Source organism: Excalfactoria chinensis, chromosome 18 (assembly GCF_039878825.1).
Source record: "Excalfactoria chinensis isolate bCotChi1 chromosome 18, bCotChi1.hap2, whole genome shotgun sequence".
In the NCBI taxonomy this organism is placed as follows: domain Eukaryota; kingdom Metazoa; phylum Chordata; class Aves; order Galliformes; family Phasianidae; genus Excalfactoria; species Excalfactoria chinensis.
The window spans coordinates 6,377,713-6,399,954 of record NC_092842.1 but is presented as its reverse complement, the minus strand read 5'-3'; positions in this window follow the sequence as shown (position 1 = coordinate 6,399,954).

Below are 22,242 nucleotides of genomic sequence, written 5' to 3'. Positions count from 1 at the left end.
GGCACCATTCCCAACCCAAACCACACGTGTCCCAGCTTCGATATGGAGGCAAGGAGCAAAACCTCTGGCACTGAGCGGAAATACTGTGTTTGCTGGGAGTGCTGGAGGCAAAGAGTGCGTGTTCAGCTTCTAAGGCGTGTGGCTTTTGCTTTTGCACACGCAGACAAAAATAACAACAGGAAACACAAGCAGGCTCCCAATTAATTGATAGCGCACCCCGTTCCCCTGGTGGATACAGGGGAACAGCCCTGTTTCTGGGCTGCCTGTAGGCTCTCCTTGCCCCAAGCAGTCGCTCTTCAAGGAAATTGATTTCCAAGCAGGCTGCACCTTTCTAGTTCAATTCCTTGTGCCTGTGGCTCAGCCTCATTTTCAGTAAGGAAAAATACCACTTTTTACACTTGCAGCCTCATTTAGCAAAGGCAGCTTTAAAAAGGGCTTTTCTCCAAAGTGCTGAGCTTTGTCTTTTTGTGTTTTTCCCTCCCATTAGAGAGTGTGGAGGGACGCAGGGCCACGCTGGGGACCTGTCCCAGAGCTCCTGCCCACACCAAACCCTGCATGGGGCAGCACACGGTGCTCCTCGGCTGCAGCACGGAGCTGGTTTATGCCTGGGCATGTCCCACAACCTGCTGGGAGACAAGGGCTGGTTGCTGCTTTGCAGCACTGGAAAGAGAAGCAGAATGCAATGCTCACAGCATCTCTAGAAGGACCAGGTTGTCCCCATGGCATTGGTACCTTAAGCAGAACTAAGGGTTATTTCATTGCCTGTTTAAAAGCAACACGTGTGAGTTGCTTCTGCTGCATCTTCCATCTCCTGCAGCTGGTCTTCAGGTGCACCCCACACTGATCCCAGCCCGAAGCTGTCCCTCATTGTGGAGATGGACAGATGCTGCTGGGGTGATTATGCTGATGGAGCTTTGTTTATTTCCTTCCCAACTGGCCACTTTGGAGGGCCCAGCCCAACCCATTGCTCTATCATGGGCAACGCACTGCGTACAGGGCTGGGTCCCACTGCCAGCCACGGGTGAGAAGTGTGGGCACCACTTGGCCCCTGGTCGCCCGTGGGCAGCTCCATGCCCAACATGTGAGTGCAAGCCCAAAGCTGAGCAACTTACCACGTGGAGAGATGGAGGAACCCAAAAATCCCAACTTCACCATAAAAATATCAATCATCTCTAAACATCCGTGAGCTGCTGATCCTTCTCTCCCTCCCTGGTATTTTCTCACGCTCCGAAGCTGGCAGCAGGCACTGGGAAGCAGTGTTGGAACTTGTCCTGCTGTCCCATCAAGGCTGGTTATCTCCAGCATCGAGTCCTACAGCTGGAAGGGCTGCAAGTAGGGGCAAGGCACGCTCCTGCTTGCTGCTTTCCATTGCGTCACTTGGACAAGAACTGAGTGAATGCCCTGGGGCCAGATCCCACACACAGCACCTTGCCTGGTCCTGCACAGCACAGCAGGTCCCGGCAGCCCCATGCTACCAGGACACTGGGACCCTAATGATGACCTTGAGCACCACTGGGAACCCTCCTTAGACTCCCCTTCCTGACAGCTTGCATGGAGCTGGTGTATGTCCAGCTTCCCAAAATTCATTGTGTCTAAGGGCTGCACCCTTGGACGTGATTTCTGCCTCCTGATGGGGATGGGGAAGCCTCTTGGCAGCCACCTTTGGAGCAGAGCATGGCCAGAGCTGGAGGGATGCTCCCACCAGGGCAGTGGGGACAGAATGGGATTGTTACACTTCCAGGGACAGCTGCGCTGGTAGGAGATGGGGAGGCACCTGTCTGCAGCATGCAAGGCACAGCCCTAACGTGGTGCGCTCAGTGTGGGATCCTGCTAGGAGTGAGCCTGCTTAATTAAAGTAATTATGAGGCAGGCTGCTCCCTTGCCCCTCCCTTGCCTGTTCCTCCATCAACCAATGGGTTTGAAAACCCAGCCAGCCAGCTCCATGCTCTCCTGCTGCAACACTGCAGCCTCGGTGAGCAGCAGCCTGCAGAGCTTATGCCTTGGCCTCCGTGGGCTCCTCGCTTGGCCAGAATGGCATAGCATGGCACCTTTTGCTGTGGTGCAGTTTCACTTGGCATGGCACTGGACAGCACAGCACATCACATCACGGGATGGCACAGTGTGGGATGGCACAGCATGGCAGGGAGTAGCCACGGGCACAAGATGGATGCGCAGTGCAGCCCAGTGGGTTTGCAGCAGGACGGCCTTTCCCATCCTTCGAAATGGTTGAGTGCTGTAAAAGAAATGAGATCCTTTAAGTGGTACAAGAGGAAAAAAAAAAGATAGGCAAAGCTGCAGATGTTTGTTTACTCCCAATAATTTCCCGTTTTGGTCATTTCCCGGCTCATTCGGGTGGGAGCCTCTGTGAGCAGCATCACATCCGTGCCGGGCTGCACTGCACTGCAGCAAAGGGTGAGGAGCACGGGATGAGGGGAGCAGAGATCTGCTGGGCAGGAAGGATGAGAAGCCAATAAAATCAGGCTGTGCTGATGGCAAGGAACCAAACGTCCCTCTGCGCCCTGACCTTCATTGTGTGGGGAAGGAGGGAGAGCTGCCACTGAGAAAACGTGATAAGGATGGCCGGCAGGACGGGCAGCCACCGATGTGGTTTTGTGCTGTGTGTGCATGCAGTTGGCTGGGGATGGCGTGCGGCGAGCTTGGCTGCGCTCAGCAGAGCGGTGAGTGCTGGGTGCTGCAGCAGCTGGGGATGCACTGCTGCGTCCTGCAGTGCTGGAAAAGGGGCTGGAGGAGATGCAGGGCTGCTGGAGGAGGCAGGAGTGGGAAGCAGAGGGGAGACACTGAGCTGGGGGGCTGTCTGCAGTGGCTCTGCCCCTTCCCCAAACCAGGAGGTTCTCTCAGGTGGGAAGCTGCCCCACATTCAGCCACAGGCTGCACTGCCAGCTCAGGGGTAGGACTGGGAGCAAGGCCCAAGGGGTTTCCCCTCCCTGAGGGCTGTGCCTGCACTGTGACCGGCACAATTAGGGCTGAGGCTTAACTGAGTGCACTAATTTGACATCTGGCGATTTGATCGGGCTGAAGAAACTGTTTACATTCACCTTCCACTATGTTTGGTTTGCGATAGCAGCAGAACAGAAGGCGATGCTGAGGGTGTCCTGTTCTCAGAGCTTTTATGGGGGTTTCCTATGAGAAAAGCAGAGATAGGGCTGAGCCTGGCAGCCGCCCATCCAGGCCTTTTTCTCCCAATTTCTATTCCTCTCTGTTTAGCCTTCGCCTCATCTCAAATAAAAAGAGTGATTTAAAACTCTTTGCAATAAAACAGTTTAAACAGAAGTCAGTCCGCAGCGCTGCATAATGGGGGAGAAGGCTTGCGTTATTTACTTAATTACAGGCTGATGTTTGTCAAGTACTTGTGGGTGAATTGCTTGCAAATAACAGGTGAGTTTGCTCATGCTCAGAGCCCTGAGATTAGAGCTGGGTGTGGAGGCAGGAGGGTGCTCCAGCAAATCCCCATTGCTGGGGCTGGGGGATGTGGTTGGGGTGCTGAGCCCCTCGGGGGCCATTTGTATGGTCTGAGACACAAAGCAGCTTCTCCTTTTGTAGCTTATAGATCAGATTTAACTATTTATGGAGTCACTCTGGAACATGTAGTGCATCACTGGGAGAGAATGGAGGCTGCTTTGGGGTGCCTGGATTTTTGGTGCTTGGCTTGCAGATGCATCCTGACCTCCTGAAGGTCCTCAGGGCTCTAAAAGGGCACCTTAGGCTGCTGGGAGGGGAAATGGCTGCCAGGTGCTCTGCTGTTGCAATGGAGAGCGTAGGTGGGTTCTGCCTTCCAGGTTCACCAAGTTGGGAATGGACCACAGCTAGTCCTGGCTATTTCTCATGACAGCCCAGCACTGAGGTGTGGGCACCTCCCCAGTGTGTCCAGGCTGATGGAAACCACAGCTGCCCCACGTGCACAGAGCAGGGAAGCGACACCAGGCTGGGGACATGATTTCAGCAGGAAGAAAACCAGCGTGCAGGAGTTTAAAACATCCCTACAGCCACTCCTTCCCTCCCCATGGGGTACAGGGAGCAAAAACCCAGCTGCTCGGATAAAGGAGCATTCCCAAAGCTTCACCAGTAAGTGAAGACATTGAAACAGAGACAGAGACCAAGGTGATGAGGAGTGTGTCAAAGACAGGAGCTCCATCCTCCACCTCTTGCTCCACTCAACCCCACGGACGCACAGCTCTGTGCAGCACAAGGAGGTGGAGGAGCTGCCCACCCTACACCTGGTGCAGGTGCTGTGCTGGGAGCAGAGGGAAGCTGCCCCGACACGGGGTGATTCAGTTCCAAATCACGCAGAGCCCACTGCACACTGCCAGAACTCTCGACTTGCTGCTTTGCCTGCGCTTGCACGCTGTGCTGGGGGTGATAGGGAGCCGGCATGGAGCCATGGGTGATCCCTCACCACGATCCGGAGTGTGGGAAAAAACGCAATCGCTGCAAACAATCAGAGGCAAAGCCAGCAGCAGCACGCAGCGAGGAATTCGGAGGCGCATTCCAGCAGGGATGACAGAGAAGGGGCTGGGAGTGCAAGAAAACACAACGTGCTGTGATTTGCTTTGTTTTGCTTTGTTTTGCTTTCACCCCCCCCCTCCCCCCCCACCTCTTCAGCACCATCACACCCTGCTCGGCTTTCGAGTAAAAGGTGGCACAGCAGTCGGTGGGGACCTGGAGTGCTCTGTGCCTCCGTGTCTCCAGCAGAGCAATGGCAATACACCTCCCTGCACCTTCCAGACCTACAAAGCCTATAAAGGGGAAGTTCTGGCCATGGGGATATGGCCATGTGCATTGCATGTGGACTGCAGGCAGGATTTCTGGCACATGTCACTGCTAGCCAGGGCAGCATGTCCCCTGCACAAAGCATGCCACCTTCCCAGCTCTTCCTGACCCACTTTCTACATGGCACAATTAAAGCAAAGCAAAACAGTGCAGGAGGAGGGGCTGGCACGGTCATTTTGTGGGGACCGATGTAGGCCAACATGCAAGGCAAAAAGCACAAAGGCTCCAGGGAGCAGAACAGAGTCTTGGGCATAAATTTATGAGCTCATCCTCAGTGCCCATCTCCCTCCCACCCCACCAGCATCCTCCTCTCACAGAGGTGCCTGATGGGCAGAGGGTCCTTCAGTGGCACGAGTAAGGGATCATTGTGAGAGTGTGCAGGGTGCCCCGTGCTGTATTTCACTCATTGCTTCAGGCAGAGCAGCCATCCGGGAGCTAAAAGCATTCAATTGTTCACTGATGCTTTTCTTTGAAGCCCTCATTCATCCTCCAAGGTCTGTATTGATTGGGGACTCCAGGAAAGCATCTGCCCTTCTCTGCCTTCATCAATGACTTTCCCACATTAATCCACCTCTTCCCTTGATAACCACACTAATTACTCTCAGCTAAGTTGACTCTGGCAGGTCACAGGAGGATGGGAAGAGCAACCTGCTCTGCGGCCGGGCTGTGCCTTAAAGCTGCAGATTCCCGTCCAGGAGTGGCCCATTGCCCCAGAGAGAACTGGTTGCACTGGGAGTGTGAGCACCCTGCCATGGGGCTGGCTGTGGGGCAGCACTAAAGTCCACCAGGACCATGCTGGGAATGCGTGCGGTTGAGTGAGAGGGTCTGCTTTTCACTTGGGGGGGCTTTTGTACCTCCAAGAGAATCACTGATGGTTTCATATGGATGGGGACAGCAGACTCTGCCCCAGTGGGTGCACATCCACATCACCTGCCTGCATCCAACCAGTGAAGGGCTTTTTGTTGTGCTGCAGGGTGTTTTAGACCACCCTACAGGTTCAGACTCTCCAGCCTGGGCTGTTCTAGGCACAAAATGAGATACTTTTCACTTCTCCATCTGGGTTTCCTTGGAGGGGGAACAAGATGTTCAGTTCTCTGAGCTCTTCTGTTCTCAACCAAGGTAAGGTGGCACCAAGAACAGAAGCAGCCCTGCAGGGATGGCCTGTGCAATGGGAAGGAAGGCTGGGTGAGACTGAGGGGGAGGGGGGCAGGGGAAATGGGGAGGGGAGATGGTGGCAGTTCCATTCCTGTCCCAGACCTGCTGCCTTCACGTGGCTGAAGATGGAGTGAATTTAAAAGCACGTCAATCTGGCAAGGGGATGGATTTGTTTTATCCTGCCACAAGTCAGCTCCTGACCCACAAGATAACAGCTTTGTGCTTTAAGGCTCCCATAGAAAAAGCCTTCCTGGATCTTCTGACCCTATCACAATTCCCTGTTGCACTGGCACTCAAACCAAAGACAACCTCCCGTCCTTTTCCTTACCTGGGAGGAAAAAGTAGCTCTTCAAGCTGCAGTAAACTCAGGCTTGAGATTAAAAAGAAGAGCAAAAGCAAAGCTTGCAGAGAACTACGTGCACATGCAAAGAGTGCTGAGGCCATCAAATGGCTGCTGAGCTGCTGGTGAGGAACAGCCCCATCAGGTGAGGCTGCAGTGAGCAGAGACTCCAACTCCAGCACAAGGTCTGTCTTGTCTTTGTTTAGGTTGCAGCACAGGCTTCCCTTGCCCATCCCTGCGTGCCACCTGCTGCCCTTGGGGTCCCTATGATTGGATGCTGGTACCTGTAGGAACACGGGGTGACCATGGAAGACACAAAGACCCCTCGAGAAACCCTGTAAGGATAAGGGGAGCCCCCCAGCATCCCTATAGGGTTCAGTCCCCTCTGCTGCCCCCTACCAGCCCCAGAGGCCATTCCTGTGGCACTGTCGCCATCTAGCGACACGAATCGGGCTGCTCGCTCCCCCGGCCGACCGCAGGACGCTGGTGGTCCCGTACCCATCCCTGTCCTGCCCCCATCCACGCATACTGTCAGCCCTGGAAGGGGCGAGGGGGCTGTAGGGACAGAGCTGGGGATGGGCAAGAGGGAACTGAGTGCCCTCCGCTCCGAGTGGCTTGTAGGGTGAGGGGATACAGGAACGTGAAAATGCAAAATGCTTGGCTTTGTTTTTATATATAAAGCTGAAACGGTGGCTCTACAGAACCGGAAAGGACAAATGCTCCCAGCTTCCCACTGGGTGTTTCAGAAGCGTGGGGTCATGGCAGCCCTGAGGGTCCAGGGGGAGTATATCAGAGTATGTTGGAGGGTGAGACAAGAAGGTCTTTGCCTTGCTTGAGTAGCCAGAACCTGCACTGTGTCTGTTGCCTCAAGAGATGCAGTGTCATCCCTGGGCTGGAAATGCTGAGCCCTGCATACATCCCACCATAAGAGACATGGAAATGTGTGTCCAGCTGTGAGCTGGACATTGGTTGTGCCTCCTGGCACTGGGAAGGGTCCCGTGTTCCCCAGTATGAAATGGGCTCTGTGCTGTGCCACGCTGGGTCTGCTCCGCATCTGGCTCTATTTCCTCCTTTACCATCACCAAGCTTTTCCCCTCCTTTTCTTTTTGCTGTTTCCAAGTGGTTTTCTCCCTCACCTCTTCTGGACCACAACCTCATGCACTGGAGACCTTTCAGACCCAACATCTCTTTCAAACACAGCCAGGAGAGCCCCAGGGCTCCATCCTGCCAAATCAAACTCAAATTTGCAGCTGTTATGCAAACATAATGGTTGTTTATGTGGGGGCTCTGCTGGCACACAGAGCAAATAAACAGTAACACATGGCAGAGCCGAGAAGAGCAATAGCCTCTGCTGCAGCTAAGCTTTGAGGCCGGGAGCTGGAGTTTGCAAAGAGCTTTCAAACAGCAGCACCCAAAGTGAACTGAGCACACCTGAATTCAGCTGCATTGCACATTGCTGTCCCAAACCCCCAGCAGCAGCAGCAGGGCTCTTTGGGCAATAAATGGGGAGGAAATGGGTGTTTGTACACTGCAGCTCTCTCTTTTTAAGCTGCTACCAATCCATCGGAGAACTCACCACTTCCCAAAGCACATTTCATATCTGAGAACGATGAAACAAACCATCTGGCAGCTCCCAAAAAGAAACTTCTCATTGGCAGGGCCTGATGCAAAGTATTTCAGTGTTTATATTCCATCCTCCTTCCCCTTCCTACGTGAAAGCCACTTGCCTCAACCCGACCTGCATACGAAGACATCCCAGTCATTCCCAGACGCTGCATTTATTTGTGTAGCTGTGCAATGCGTTCCCAAAGCTCTCGGCTCTGCAGCTCTCCCACTCCACCTTCCTGTCACCCAGCGGTGCTGCTTCTCTTTGCTCCGTGTATTTTCTCCTGTGATCAGTGTAGGAGTGTTCCTGGAGCTCAAAGCAATGCCTAATAAAACCCTCTGACCCCCCCCCAGCTCTCTCTTGCTGCCTCCCACAGCCCACATTGTGGGTTTGCTGTGCTTCCCAAAGCCCTTATCCATTTTCTGATGCCAGCAGCTCTAAGGAGTGCATGAGTGGCCGCGGCGGGGTGTGCTTCTCCTTCCTAAGTATGCAGGCAGACACAGACAATGTGCACGAGCAGCATCCCCCCCCCACACACACAACTGCATGTGTGCTGTGTGCCTCTCCCCTTCCCAACCCTCAGCCTCGCTCCCTCCTCCCCATCACATCTATATTTAGTCCCAGACACAGCAAAACATTGTGCATAGCTCCTGCGGAGTGCCTGGCAGGATCAGGGCTGGGATTACTTATGGTAATTCTTTGGGCTGGGAACACCCCGTTAGTGTTAATAATGAGGAACGAGGGCAGCTCGTGCAACACAAAGATGATCATCCCTGCCGTGCTGAGGGCTGTGTAAAAGGCTTGCCTCCATGTGAGCCTGCAGCCTTTGGCTGATGGGAATGAGCCAAGGAAAACCTCCCACGGCTGCTGGAGGAGGGCAAAAGGAGGCAGGGGAACCAGGGCCCCACCGAGCTTCTTCTGATCTGCCTGGGTGTCCCCACGTTGTGCCCGAGCTCCCGCTTGGCTTTGCAATGGCCACCACTTATTGTGTCACCATACTGTGATCACCGCCCTCTCATCCCACAGCCCAGGAATGCCTTTGGGGCAGCGCATTCTCCCACATTACTCCTTCAGATCAAGGGCAGAAGAAAATACAGATAAGGGTTGCATGGGATGGCTCACTTTCCCTTCACATCAAAGCCCCGTGTTTATCTCCAGGGGCCCAGCTGGGTATGTGGAGATCCTCATGTCTCCTTCTGGGCAGGCTGGAAAGAGAAGAGGTCAGGTTTTGTCCCTGCTGGTGCCTTGGCTGAGGTTGGAAGTTTAAGCACTGCACGGAGCTGGAGCAGCCCTGCTGTCAACACTCTGCACACAGAGTGTAGAAACCAAACCTCACTGAGGACCACAGCTGTGTACCACTACCTTAGTGCCATGGGCCAAGGCAAGAAGGGACCCCTGCTTTGCTTCCTGCCCCAGTTCAGGAGCCCGCTAGCATATCCAAGTCTCTTCCATTACCTAATGAGACTGGTGATGGAAGTACATCCCAGAGACATAAAGCCACGTGCATCATTAGCTACTGAGGCACCGGGCAGGTCTGTGCTGCAGGGAACAGCAAGCACCCGGAGGAGCTGATGGTTGTTGGGTGCAGGAAAGATTGTGGTAGTAAGAGAAGCTCTTTCCCCTTGTAGGAAAGGCTTTGAGAGATCCTGAGGGCTTCCAGCTGCAAGGGGCCCCTGGCAGCAGGGAGATGGATGGGTTTGATGCATGAAGGAGGCAGCAGAGGGAGAGATCATCATACTTGGGAGAGAGGATGAAGCACAGAAGGGGGTTAAAAGTCAACACCTTTCTTCATCTCAGCTCCTTAGGGGCAGAGGGAGTTTCCCAAGGTTATCAGCTGAGGTCAGGAGCAGGGAGGAAGGAAATGAGAAGCTGGGGCTCAAGGCACGGCCAAGACCAGATGGACATAGTGAGGGACACCCTCTGATCAGCTGCATGGAAATTCAGTTCAGCAGCATCATCTTGGGGTGCACCCAGCATAATGATATACTGTACCATGATGCAGAGCACAGCAATAGCAGCATAACAGCAAAGACCTAGACTGCAACAAGTGAGGATACAACAAACACAACAGCTGTAGACCCAGAAACAAATAATCCACTTCCTCTCAGAAGACCCAGGGTATGCAGGGATCTCCAGTAAGGCCTCCTTACCTGCTCTGCCAGCCCTTAAATGAGGTCTGGGCAGGGGTGGATCCTGGCTCCAGCCCTTCTGGTCACTCAGTGTATTGCACACACCTGAACTTCCCTGGGTTAGCGCTGCCTTCCCACCAGGTGCTCAATCACTGCTTCAATCCCTGACTTAGCATTTCCATTACACATCCTTACTCTGATTCCCCAGCAGTTCCCTGGGAAAGGGCCCTGGTGTGTGCAGTGCTGTACAGGCACAACTCATGGTTCAAGTCCTTTGCACCCTGCCCATGTCCTCACAGCCAATGAACCCAGCCCCGGGGACGCACCATGGAGCTCTCTGGGCTTGGTGGGTGTGAGATGAAGCCCAGGCTGTGCTGCAGTTGCCCTGTTTTGATGTTAATGTGACAAGCTGAATTAATTACGTGCATTTGGAGGAGGCACCGAGGTTTCTTGTCTTCTGAGGGTTATTATTTCAAAGCAAGGCGAGCCACAAGAGCATCCCACCCTGAAGTGCCTGAGCCCAGTACATCAAGGCAGCCTGCATCACTGCCCAGTGCTGGCATTGCTTTATGGCAGAGTTTTCAGGAGATTTGGTGGGGAAGGTCCAGAAAAGAAAAAAAGTGTGAGTAGGAATAGAAAGTGCAAAGCTCTCCCCTTCCTTCCCAGCGGAGATTACTCCCTATCAATCCCCACTCCTGTTTCCTTCTGGGATAAACCAAGAGCAAGCAGATTTGATTTCCTTTGGTTTCACTGCTATCAGGTGGTTCGGGAGCTGGCTGTGCACTGGGGATGGCCCCAGAATGGGGAAACTCTCTGACCAGGGCCTCTTCTTCCACAGGAAAGTGGAGGCACCGGGGGTCCAATTACAATGTGTTTAACATTTCCCAGCTTTCTGGGGCCTTGCTGTCTCATAACTGGGTCACATAATCAGCCCCAAGCTGCAGTGTCAACCCGGCTCAAGGATTAAGTGTGTTGTAACCGGAGCTGAGAGCCTGGTGTGCGGGAGTGGAGATTTTATCTCACTGTGATTGCAACGTGGGCACAGGAGTGAGCTTGAAAAGAGCAGAGCATCCATAGAGCAGCATCCCTGTGTCAGGGAGCTGAGCCCTGCTGCAGAGCTCCCTGTCTTGTCCTTGCAGGACAGCAGAGATGATTTTCAACACCCAAAGTAATGCTTGTCAGGGTTCCCTTTGCCAAGAATGCTCACACGTGCTGCAGTTGTTCAGTACATGTCCCAGCTGCCTTCATATTCCCCTTCCCCAGAGCTCTGCTCGCTTTGCTTCCTCTCTGTCTTCACTGCAGTGATGTCTCAGGGAAGCTTTCTGCTCTCAGGCTGCCTGAGGAGAGCTGGGTTTGAGTTGTCTAGGAGGGATTTCTGACTTTTGGCACTCCCTTAATGGATGGAAAATGAAACAAAAGTGGTGCTGAAATTTCATGTCAACCTCTTCCCCCCCCCCCCAAGAGTGAAAACACCATCGTTAGGAGTTGATCAGCACTCACTTTACGCTTTGAAATGGTGAAACGTTAAAATGGCATCATTTCCTAGCAGAGGAGGAGGTGGGTCTGGTCTGCTGGAGGTGAAAGGCCACCATCTGCCCCACTGGGATGCTTCCGTGAACACTGCATGCCATGAAGGTCTGCACGTCCCCAAACAGAGGATCCAGCTGCAGTTGTGGGGAAGTGCAAGTGAGAAGGTGACACCGATGTCTTGCTCAGGGAGGGAAGAAAAGGGTTTGTATCAAAGGCTCAGCTTTGTTTTCCATGCTGTAGTTTGCTTTGTTCTGGGGCTGCGTCTCTCCTGTCTTGGACACACAATCCTGTCCCCAGGGGAAGCTGCAGCCTGGAGGCACTGTGTGGCTTTGTGCTGGTGCAGATGGACAAACAAACCAGAGGGCTGTGGGGCAGCTGTATGGCCCAGCCCTGCACCCAGCCTGGACCTGGTGCACTGCATCCTTTCTAGCACTGGTCCTTGGGGTCAAGGACTGCGGGGAAGCAAGATCCTTTGTAAGAGGAAAACAGGAAATGGCACTGATGGCAGGAATTCATTTCATTTGGTGCTTCACGTCCTGAGGTACACTGGGGCCAAGGCACAGTGCATCACTGCTGCTGGATATGAGCAGTCCATCCTTTGATACCTGAGACCCAATGTGGGACTCAGTGCCATGGGCTCTGCTGTCTACCCAGTATGCATCCAGCTCCACTGGCCTCAGAGATCCAGCAGGATCCAGCTCCATACAGTGGGATGCTCTGTGTTATCTCTGTTTAAACATCTGCAAGTGGCCCCAGTGTGCCATTACACCAGGGTTTGCTCTGCAGGGACTCCATGCTCCTTCTTGCAGGCAGGCACCCCAAATCCTCACTGCCACCAGGCTGCTGTGCAGAGAAGTGCCAGGGCTGGATTTCTGGTTCTTGGCTCTGAGCTGTCAACTGTGAACGTGTCAACTTCAGCTCCCAGCAAGCTGCATCTGAGCAGTGGTTTCCATGCATGAAGTAACTCGCTGGAGCTGAACCCACAGTCACTGCTGTGGAGAGCCCTGTCTTTGCCATCCAACCTACAATGATAATTGCCAAACTGCCAAGCATCCTTGCACAGACTGTTTTGTTCCAGGGGAAACAAAACTGCTTGCATTTAGGGCTGAAATAGTGCCTTGGAGAGGCTCGGAGCCCTTGGAAAGCTCAGGTAGGAGTCAGCTGTATTACGGGGATGGAACCTGTGGCAATTGGTAAAGATTTCTGCCCATCTCCAGGCTGTGGCCCTTCCTGGCTCATCAGGACCATGGACACACATGCCCAGGTGCTCAGCATCCTTCACACGAGGCTGGAGTCGGGGAGCTGAGGATGGGCTGCACCTCAGTGAGATCCCCTCCTCGTGCACAGCAGCACACTCACCCTGTGCCGGCCCTCCTCGCACCGCTTCCCTTTTCCTCCCTGCAGCGGCCGCAGCGGGCAGGATTAGTGATTTATTAATGAAGCCGAGCAACTGTGCTGCTGGGGCGAGCCAGGCGGAAATGTCTGCACGGGGAGATTGGATAACCCTCTGGCCTGTTTCCCTCATAGCCTTCAAACGGCCGCAGCTCCCAGCAGCACCATATCCTTTTCCCCTTGCTGCCCCAACCCTCCCTCCCTGGGGTTGCCTGGCTGCCACCAGCAGCTCAGATGGCACAAAGTGCTCCCCGGAGCCCAGTATGGATATACGGCCCCAGTTCATAAAGGGGAGAGCAAGACTTGTGCTATTTTGACTTCAGTGTCTGAGCCGTGGTACTGTTTACAGAATCACTGCTTGGCATTTGGTTGCCACAAGATCCACAATTGCCTTACTATAATCATTGGTGATATTATTGCCAATGTGGTTGCTTCGGGAAAAAAGAAAAGCTGCTTTTAACTCTGGAGAACCCTAAAAGCAAACAGCCAAGAAAAATCATGAGCAATTGCTCTTGGGCTGAAAACTTGCCTGGGAGAACCACATCCAGGAGCAAATATTTATGGCTGAAGTGCAAACAGTGGTGAGGATTGCTTTGTAGTGGGGCCATAGGCTGCCTGCACCGTGCCAGTGCGCGCCTGTGGGCTCCTCACTGTGCACTGCAAGGTGCTTGGGCCTCCATGATAGGATAAACATTAAATAAAGGTATTTTTCCAGCAGCAATCCATCAGGGCAAGAGAGCTGGTGGTGGGCAGGAGCACAGCGTGTCATCACAATGCTGCTGCAAGCCAGGGGTGCAGCAGGGATGTGTGTGCAGCTGGGCACGCGCGGCTCTGCATCCCACAGCTCCTGCCCACCTCTGTCAGCACAAAGCGCTTCCAGGAAACGAGCTGTGAGAGGAAACCAGGGCTAATGAAGAATCCCCTGGTGAAAAATGTGTTTCTATGACCGTTAGATTATTTTGTTCCTGAGAGGCCAGAGAGCGAGATAATAAAGCTGCCTCACTGCATTCCAGCCTTGGCTTTGGGGACGCTGCTGTCATGCTCTCTGAGGGCCATGGATGGGAGTGCCCACTGCCTCCTGTTCCCAGCAGAGTGACCCCCCCCCCCAGGTCCTTAGCTCACAATGAGCACAGAGCGGTCACTTCAGCCTCCGTTGTCCCCAGGACCCAGGCAGGGCTATGACTGAGCTGAGCTGCCATCATCTTCCACCAGTGAGGAAGGGACACATGTTTATTGCTGAGATGAGAGATGCTCGTATGGCAAGCTGTGCCCAAAGGGAGCCAAACCCAATGTTCTCTTTTCAGAAGAAACCCAGGGGAAAAGAAAACCTCATTTAAAGAATGGAAATGACACCTCGTTTCCAATCACAGGGTGCCTCTGGGTTTTGTGCAAGGAATGCTGTCCCCCAGCCTGGATCAGTGTGCGCAAGGGACAAAGCAGCAGCAGGGACAGACACCCTGTGAGCAGCCTCCAACCCTTTGCAACGCGGCCACGCAGCAACAACATTCCTTCGGAGATGAGACGTTTCTGCTCAGGAAGGCCTGAAAAAAGCCAGGGACAAAGGGGGGAAGTGATGGTGGCCGTGTCTGGAGTTATCTTGCCTCTGCACTCGCAGGGGCTGCTGAGTGACAGCGCTTTTCTGTTTCGCTCCCGAGAGTCAGGAAACACTCATCTCCGCCGGCTCCCTTCCTGCCCTGCCTCACCCTGTGCTGCGAATGGGGACCAGCATGGAGCCCAATACCCCTCCATGACATGCTGGGGGCTGCCCTGTGGGGCTGTCCTGCTCCCATCCTGGATTCCACAATCAAATCTAGAAATCAGAGTGGGCTTCTTTTGCACAACGAGCTCATAAGCCATAGTGGCGATTGAAGGCAGGGTGTTGAGTGTGGTCATGGGGCAGAACCACCCCTGCTGCAGGAACACAGCATGTGGCATGTGTGACCCATTCCCACAGCCCAACCAGGATCCTTGTGGCTGCAAAATGCCACCTGTTGGGGCTCAGAAATCAGCTGCCCAAAGTCAGGATCCCCAGAGCAGGGTGCGGGTCATGGTGTCACCTCCCTGCATTGGGAAGTGAAAGAGCAGCAGCGAAAGGATGTTCAGCTTAACCCTGTCTGCTTTGGAGTATCCTGTGCTGAAATGTTGCTTTGCAGCTTCTCCCAGCGCTGCTCCACTCCAGCTGCCAGCTGTGCACCTGGGGCTTTAACAGAAACAAAGGAATCTGTTTTCTCTCCCTTTGGGGGTGGAAGAATCACAATAATATTTTCGATTGGAAGGGCAGCTTTTTTTTCCACCATGAAAAAACAAAACAAAACACAAAGTGTTTTCATTTTGCTATTAATATTTAGCACCTCTCAGGCCAAGAGCAGCTCTGGAGGGGTGAGCAGAATGAGCTGGCTCTGCTCCTGCTCCAGTACTGCCCTGCAGGGATGGATTTCAGCCAGCTGCACCAGGGATGGGGAGCAAAGACTCCTCCTGCCCATGTGCTCAGTGCATGCACCAACTCCAGCTCCTGCCATGGAGATCTGGAGGGAGGCAGTTATGTAGTGTAATAGAACACAATGGGAATCAAGCTTATAACTAGGGCAGTTCTGAGCTCTCTGTTCCAGGCTTATTCTGGGGTTTGAACTGCATTTCTGCTCATCCCGCTGTGATGGTGCTTTGGGGGCTCTGCGCTTTTGGGGACACGTTTGGCCAGGCTCTGCTGTCAAATAGGAAAGAAAGCATTGCTGGAGGTTTACCTCTCTGGGTTGCTCAAGCCCAATCATCTGAAAGCAAAAGGCTCCACAGCAACATATAGATTAGGAAACATGGGCGTTGTGTTTGCAGCGACATGGCACACTGCATGGAGCTGGATCTACATTGGAGCTGCTTGCTGTGTACCCACATCCCGAGCTCCCACAGAGCCACCACCACCTCTGGGCCGAGCACTTCTGCGCTCACAACACATTTTCTAGGGCCAAGTTCCTAAAGTCCCGCAAAAAACAGGGCTTTGTCATGGAAATGCTGAGACGACATTAATGGCAGCGAACCCAAACGCAACGCTAATTAAAGAGAGGAAGGAGAACTGAAGCAGGATGTCCTGTTTGGCTGCTCAGGATGGAAAGCTCGTCACAAATAAAGTGCATTCTCGTACTTTGTCTCTGTCCCTCTGCACGAGGCTTTCCCAGATTCTGCAGACATTCATTTTCTTATCTCTCCTGGATCCTTGTTTCTTTTCTTTCGAAAGAACTCCTCGCAGGAATGTGTTTTTGCTGCTGTATTCCCCACCGAGCCCTCAAGCACACCAATCAAACACCCGTCAGCTCCTCGCACACAAGTGAATGCGCTTTCACTGGGGCACAATAGCTGGTTGGCTCTGTGCAAAGAAACCCTCCTATGAACGTCTCAGGATCAGGCCTGCCAAGCAAGCAGGGCAGGCAAATCAAAGCTGGGGAGAGGTGGCAAATGTTTCCTTTAGAGAACAGCTCACTGCTGTATTAACACAGGGTATGGCGCAGCCCATCTCAGAGCTGCTTGTTGTGATTGCAGGAAAAGAAAATCAAAGCAAAACAAAGAAGAAAAAAAGGGAATTCAGAAGAAGTAATAGACATGCAATTTAGTTCAGTCTGGGGCACCTGAATCCTAGTCCTGCTTGTATTTGTGCTCATATAGAACCCACTGAGGCTTGGTAGCTTTGTGTCTGGGACTGGTATCAGTAAAGCTCGGATTTAAAGCTGATGCTTGAGCTCAAAACACCATCTCAGCAGCAGGTTGGGCCCAGCATCTCTGCTGGATGTGTTGTCACCTCTCTGTTGGGGCCCTTGGATAACATCTGTGTGCCCACCATGCAGTGGAAATCCTGATGTCTGTGCACAGCCCTGGCTGGGGCTAACTTCTGCTGTTTTCTCATGGCCAAAGCAAGGAATGGGGAGGGACCAATGCTCTGCTTTTCATACAGCTCACTGCTAGTTTTTACGCTGCATGCCTCGCTCTTCCCTGACTGATGCTGGGGATAGCCCCACCAGGAAAAGCCAGTGGGTACCAGTGGGTGAATCATGTTTTCCTCAGAGTGCATTCCTGCTGGGCTATTTGTGCATTCCTTCACTGCTGGTGAAGCCTGCCCTCAGCACACAGCTGGCTGCCAGCGTGACTGGGGGAAAGTTTAGGTCTCATCGTTCTCGCAGGTTAATTAATGACTTTAATGCACTAAGATGGTGGCTCGGAGTTCAAGGGGAACAGAACTGGGAAATTCCTGCTTGCTGCCATCCCTGCCTGTTCCGCCTACTGCTCTCACAGTGATGCCTACGACATCCTTGGTCTAAAACTTGTGATAGCAGAAGGCAAAAGCGCTACTGGAGCCGGGGGCTGCTGTGGATGCGCGGGAGCAGAGCTGGTAGGTGACACCATTTCCTGCAGCACGGTGACTCACCGCAGCTCCACAGCTCCAGATGCACCTTTGCCTAGTGCCGGGTTCTGCAGACGTACAAGCTGAGCTGTGATTGTGTCCCTCTGGCTCTCTCCCAGTTGCACTGCTGTCCCTTTGCACACTGGCAGGGCATCGCTCCAGCTGCATGCATTGAGCCTGGATGGCTTCGGAGAAGAAAAGTGGAAGCCTGCCAAGGTGTATTTGTAGAGCTTCAGCTTCAGTACCAAGAGGTGACTTCATCGGAGCGCAGGTGCTGGCTGTCGGCGATGGCTGCTGGGGGCTCTCAGCCATGCTGCTGCACCCACGATGCCACAATCAGGGGCAAAACCAGCATGGAAACTACAGAGAATGATCTGTTTAACCAGAAAAACGATCTGGGGTGACTGGTGGGGAGGATTAAAATGAGTAGGACTCATAGATGAGAACACATATGTTTGGACACTTGGTCTAGCCTCAAGGCCTTGGTTCATGTCCTCTTCCCAGGGGTGCGTTCCAAAAGGGGAACAGGGTTGCTGGGGCTGGTGTGAGCTCTTGCTAACCCAGCTGCTGAGCTGCATCCTACCTGTGCCTGGAGACAGCTACCAACAGTACTTCAGGGTACTACATAGGTACATACTACATACTTCAGTACTACATAGGCGGTCTGCTAGATCTCATCTGTCACATCTGATCCTGGGGAGGGACGGAGTGAAAAACAGCCAATATTTTGAAGGATTAAACCCAGGACTGGCCCTCCTAAGCAGGAACTGCACACAGGGTTGGGTGATGCCCTTCACTGAGGATGACTCGCAGGGCTCGCATAGGGACTGGGTGAGCGGCCGGAGCTGCTGTCAGGAAAAGGCCTTTATGGCTCTATTTGTGCAGGCAGCTCTGAATGCTCAGACCTTTATTCTTTCAGGCTTTTTAAACTAAAGGTCATTTTCTCTTCCCTTCCAGAAAAAAAAAAAAAAAAATTAAAAAAAAAAAAAAAAGCAGAAAAAGGGGGAAAAAAAAAAGTGAATTCCTTTTGACGCAGATCCCCTTCCCTTCTGGATGGGAGTTCAATTGTTCTTCACAAGCAAACTCCAAATCTGCCCCATGCATTCACTTCCTGTTTCCTGCCAGAAAGGAAACAGAGATTTCGGACTGTGTGAACTGGTCCTTTATTTAAGGATACAAGAAAATAGCTAATCCGAATCCAGTGGAGGGCTATGCACTTCGCCACGCTGCATTACAAAACAAAGAATGAGAAACATACACCCGCCCTTCCCATCTGAATAGCGAGCTGCACGCTGATTTGAGTATAATGGGTATTTATGAAAGTTATCCTCAAACATTTACTCAAGTCCAATGCAAACCCAAACCCTTCGGCCAGGAAGCTTTTAGCTACCAAAAATAATCACCAGGCCTGGTTAATATTTTTAACGATCACGCATTCTTGGGAATTTCCTCTTCCTTTCGTGGAGATAAGTGATTAAACAAAATAAAGGCAGCGGCCATGTTGATCCGCTGCGACGTGTCAGAGAAGAGGCACACCAACAGTTCTTTTTTTGTATCTTTTTTTCCTAAGCTCCGACTTCTGCATTCACTGTCTGGCTTTAAGGCTGAATCCCACTTCTCTATTATGTTGCTGAAATCCAGTGAAGTCAGCAAAAAGACATAAATGTTTCCTGGGGAGGACTTTCAACCAAGGAATTAGATTCGCTAATAGGGAGACAGTTATCTACTACCACACACTCCATTAGTTCTATATACATATAAAAGGCATCGAGTCCTACACGGATGGATGCTGATTGTAATTCTGGTACATCACCATTTACCCATTCTTCTCCACAGAGACCTCATCTGGTCTCATTCGGTTCCATGCCAGTGAGATCAGAACTGGCCTTTCCAGTTTGTTTCTCAACACACTGGTTATTTTTAACATAGAAAACTTCTAATCAGCGGTAAAGTTTGTTCTGTAACTGGATATCTTGGGCATCTCTGTTATTGTCATTCAGAACGACCAGGAAGAGCTGGTGGGAAAGGGAGGCAGAGGGCTGTTGGCACTTAGGACTTTGGTGGAGGATGGAGCAGCACAGAAGAAGCTGCCCTGTGGGATCTGGCACCATTTGGGGAGCAAAAATTGCTTTTCTTGTAGTGAGAGGGCAATGTTTCCCCTTTCAGTGCCTTCCTGCTGAAGCCAGCTCTGTGTGAGTCAGTGTGAAGGCTTTGGGCACTAGGATGATCCTGTCCTTGCATCACCCAAATTGCACACAGCTGATGCCCCAGGTGCTTACAAAGGGCTTTATTCCTTCTCCTCTGTGTTTACGATGTGTCTTTTCCTCCCAGTCATTCCCTGTGGTGTTGCCTGAGGATTTCATACAAATAAATAGCATCCAAAGGTCTTCCAAAGACTTTATGGTCAGGTCCCTCATAGGGGACAGCACAGATGTCAGCAAATCATCTTGGGGTAATGCAGTTTATTTTCCAATATGCATACAGGACAGGGACAGCAGAGAAAGTGGTTTGCTGCAATAAGACGTGGTTCTCACTGATTCATAGAAGCAAACATTCATCTGGATTAGCCCTCAAAATGGCTATGGATCACTCAGGTTCTGAAGCAGGATGGTCATGGTGGGATCCCATCTCCTTCCCACCAGGAGGGAGCTGAGACACTTGGCTGAGGAAACCTGTTTTGTCACAAGGACAGCAAGACATTGGGAACCCCAAGGGGTCAATCTGATCCACCCTGTGTGTCTTTCCATTGCATGCGGGTTTCAGAAAGATATGGTCATGCTCAAATGTTTTCTGAACGCCTGATACCCACTGCAGCGATGGGAGGTAACAATGAGACACAAAGCTGCTCTGGGAGTCAGCACTGAAACCTTATCTCACCCAAAGCAAGGATAAGAGAGCCCGTCACCAAGCTGGCTTAACATAAGAGAGGCTCTGAGCTTTTTCCTGTCTCTGCCCTCCATGCTGTCACAACAGCAGCAGCAAGGCACGTCCCTACTCCCTATGGGCTGGGGTCCCACTGGCATCACAAAACACAGCGCTGCAGGACATGACAGTTTGCCCTCAGGTCCCAGTTTGATGCCTGTGTGGCAGACAGCATCTTGCACAATGTTTAGTCTCTTCTCTTCACCTCTCCCACTTTCTCCCGCTCTTATCGGGCTCACCTTGAACTCTGCTGGGAGCAGAGATGCAGGGAGCGAAAGGGAGGCTGAGCACATGGAGCTCCTGCAGATGAAGCCCACGTTTTGGGGGAGTTTTTGTTTTAATGTTCTTTTTTTGTTTAAACCAGGAGAGAAATTTCAATGGCAAAGGTACCACTTCAGTTCACCGTTCCAACTTTAGGAGCCTTAAGGCTTAACCTTTGAACTGAAGGACTTTGATCATCCCATTGGGACATTTTCCCAACCCCAGCCTTCTCCGAGATGGCACTTTCTGAAACACAAAAAGTGGATGAAGTCCCTTTTCATGTAAGACTTTCACCAGGAGCAGATAAATCTATTTCCTGGCTAAGCTGCAGTTGCCTGCCAGCCTCCCAAGGCTCTCCCACATGCCGGGATGTGTTAACAAAGAAATAAATCCTATGGCAGCTCGCAAGGCCTAAAATTAGCAGTTAAATTAATGCAGGCAGGTTTCATGCAGGAATTTAAAAGCAGTCCATGGGTGTTAGATGAGTAAGCAGCAGAACATCCCTGCAGTGGGACCGGTGCTTTTGTTGTTCGCAGATGATAAAACAAGCAAAGGGCAGTAAAGTAGTTATTATTTTTCCATGGAGAACACAGGAAGGGGGAAGGAAAGAGGACCTTGAGCTGTCACTCAAAGACTTGGAGCAGCCCAAGCCTGGAAACACTTGGTGTTGTTCTCCTGAGGCTGCTCAGGGCTGGAGGTGAGGCTGGGGCTGGGGTTGGCTCTGCAGAGAAGCAGTGCCCCAAGCATGCCTGGGTTGCTTCGTGCTCCCTGCACTGCAAAAAGCTGTGCAAAGTGAACGTGGAGATTTTGTCAACTGACTTTGATTGCTGCTTGGTCATTGATGCTGCTATTGAAAGTGCCGAGGGGATCAGTGTGGGCAGCAGGTATTCAGCTGCAGTCTGTCAGCATGCCATGCTAATTGGCTGGTGCTAATGAGGAGTCTAAAGCCTTTCTGTCCCTCTGCACAATTCACGCCTGATGGGCCTTGAATGCTGCAGGGCTGTTGGAGGAGCACGTGTCCTGGCTTTGCTTTCTTTCATGTCCCACGCTCAGCCTGCAGTGAGTCCCAGCACCATCTCACCGCTCCTACAATGTCACTGTGTTGTGGGCTGGGGCAGCTGTTGTGGCTGCATGTGCTGGGGAATGGCAGCAGCAGATCTGGAGATGCTGGAGGTGTGTGTGTGTAGAGGGAGGCTGTGAGCAAATCCCAAACGTAAAACCACCTATTTCTCTGGCCCCTGCTGCCTGCTTCCTGCCCCAGCAGCTGAAGGCTGAGTAAACAAGGAAGCATTTTCCACACATCCCATCCCATCCTTCTCTGTCAGCGTGCTCAGAGCGCTCTTGCATGTGGCCCTGTGTGCAACAAATGCCCCAGCAATCAGGGCAGGGGACGCAGGAACAGTGGCATAGGGCAAAGCAGTACTGTGGCTGATAGAGGTTGGGTCTAGCATTGTCCCCAAAGTTTAGGGGTTTCAGTCTGGAGGAGGTGGGGAGGAGTTGCCATGGAGTCCTTTGGCTTGCAGTACAAAATCACCTATTGCTGGAAAGAATGATGGGCAGCAGAAAACGGCCTTGAGAAAATACCCTTTCTGCCAAGGAAAACAAACGGGGTCTTTCTTTAGCCATGCATTTATATAAATAAACACAGGAATATTTTGCAGGCCCTGTGAGACTCTCTCGGAGTTGTATTCTGCTGAATCAGGCTGGGAGTCATCCTCCCTTGTTGAGCCTG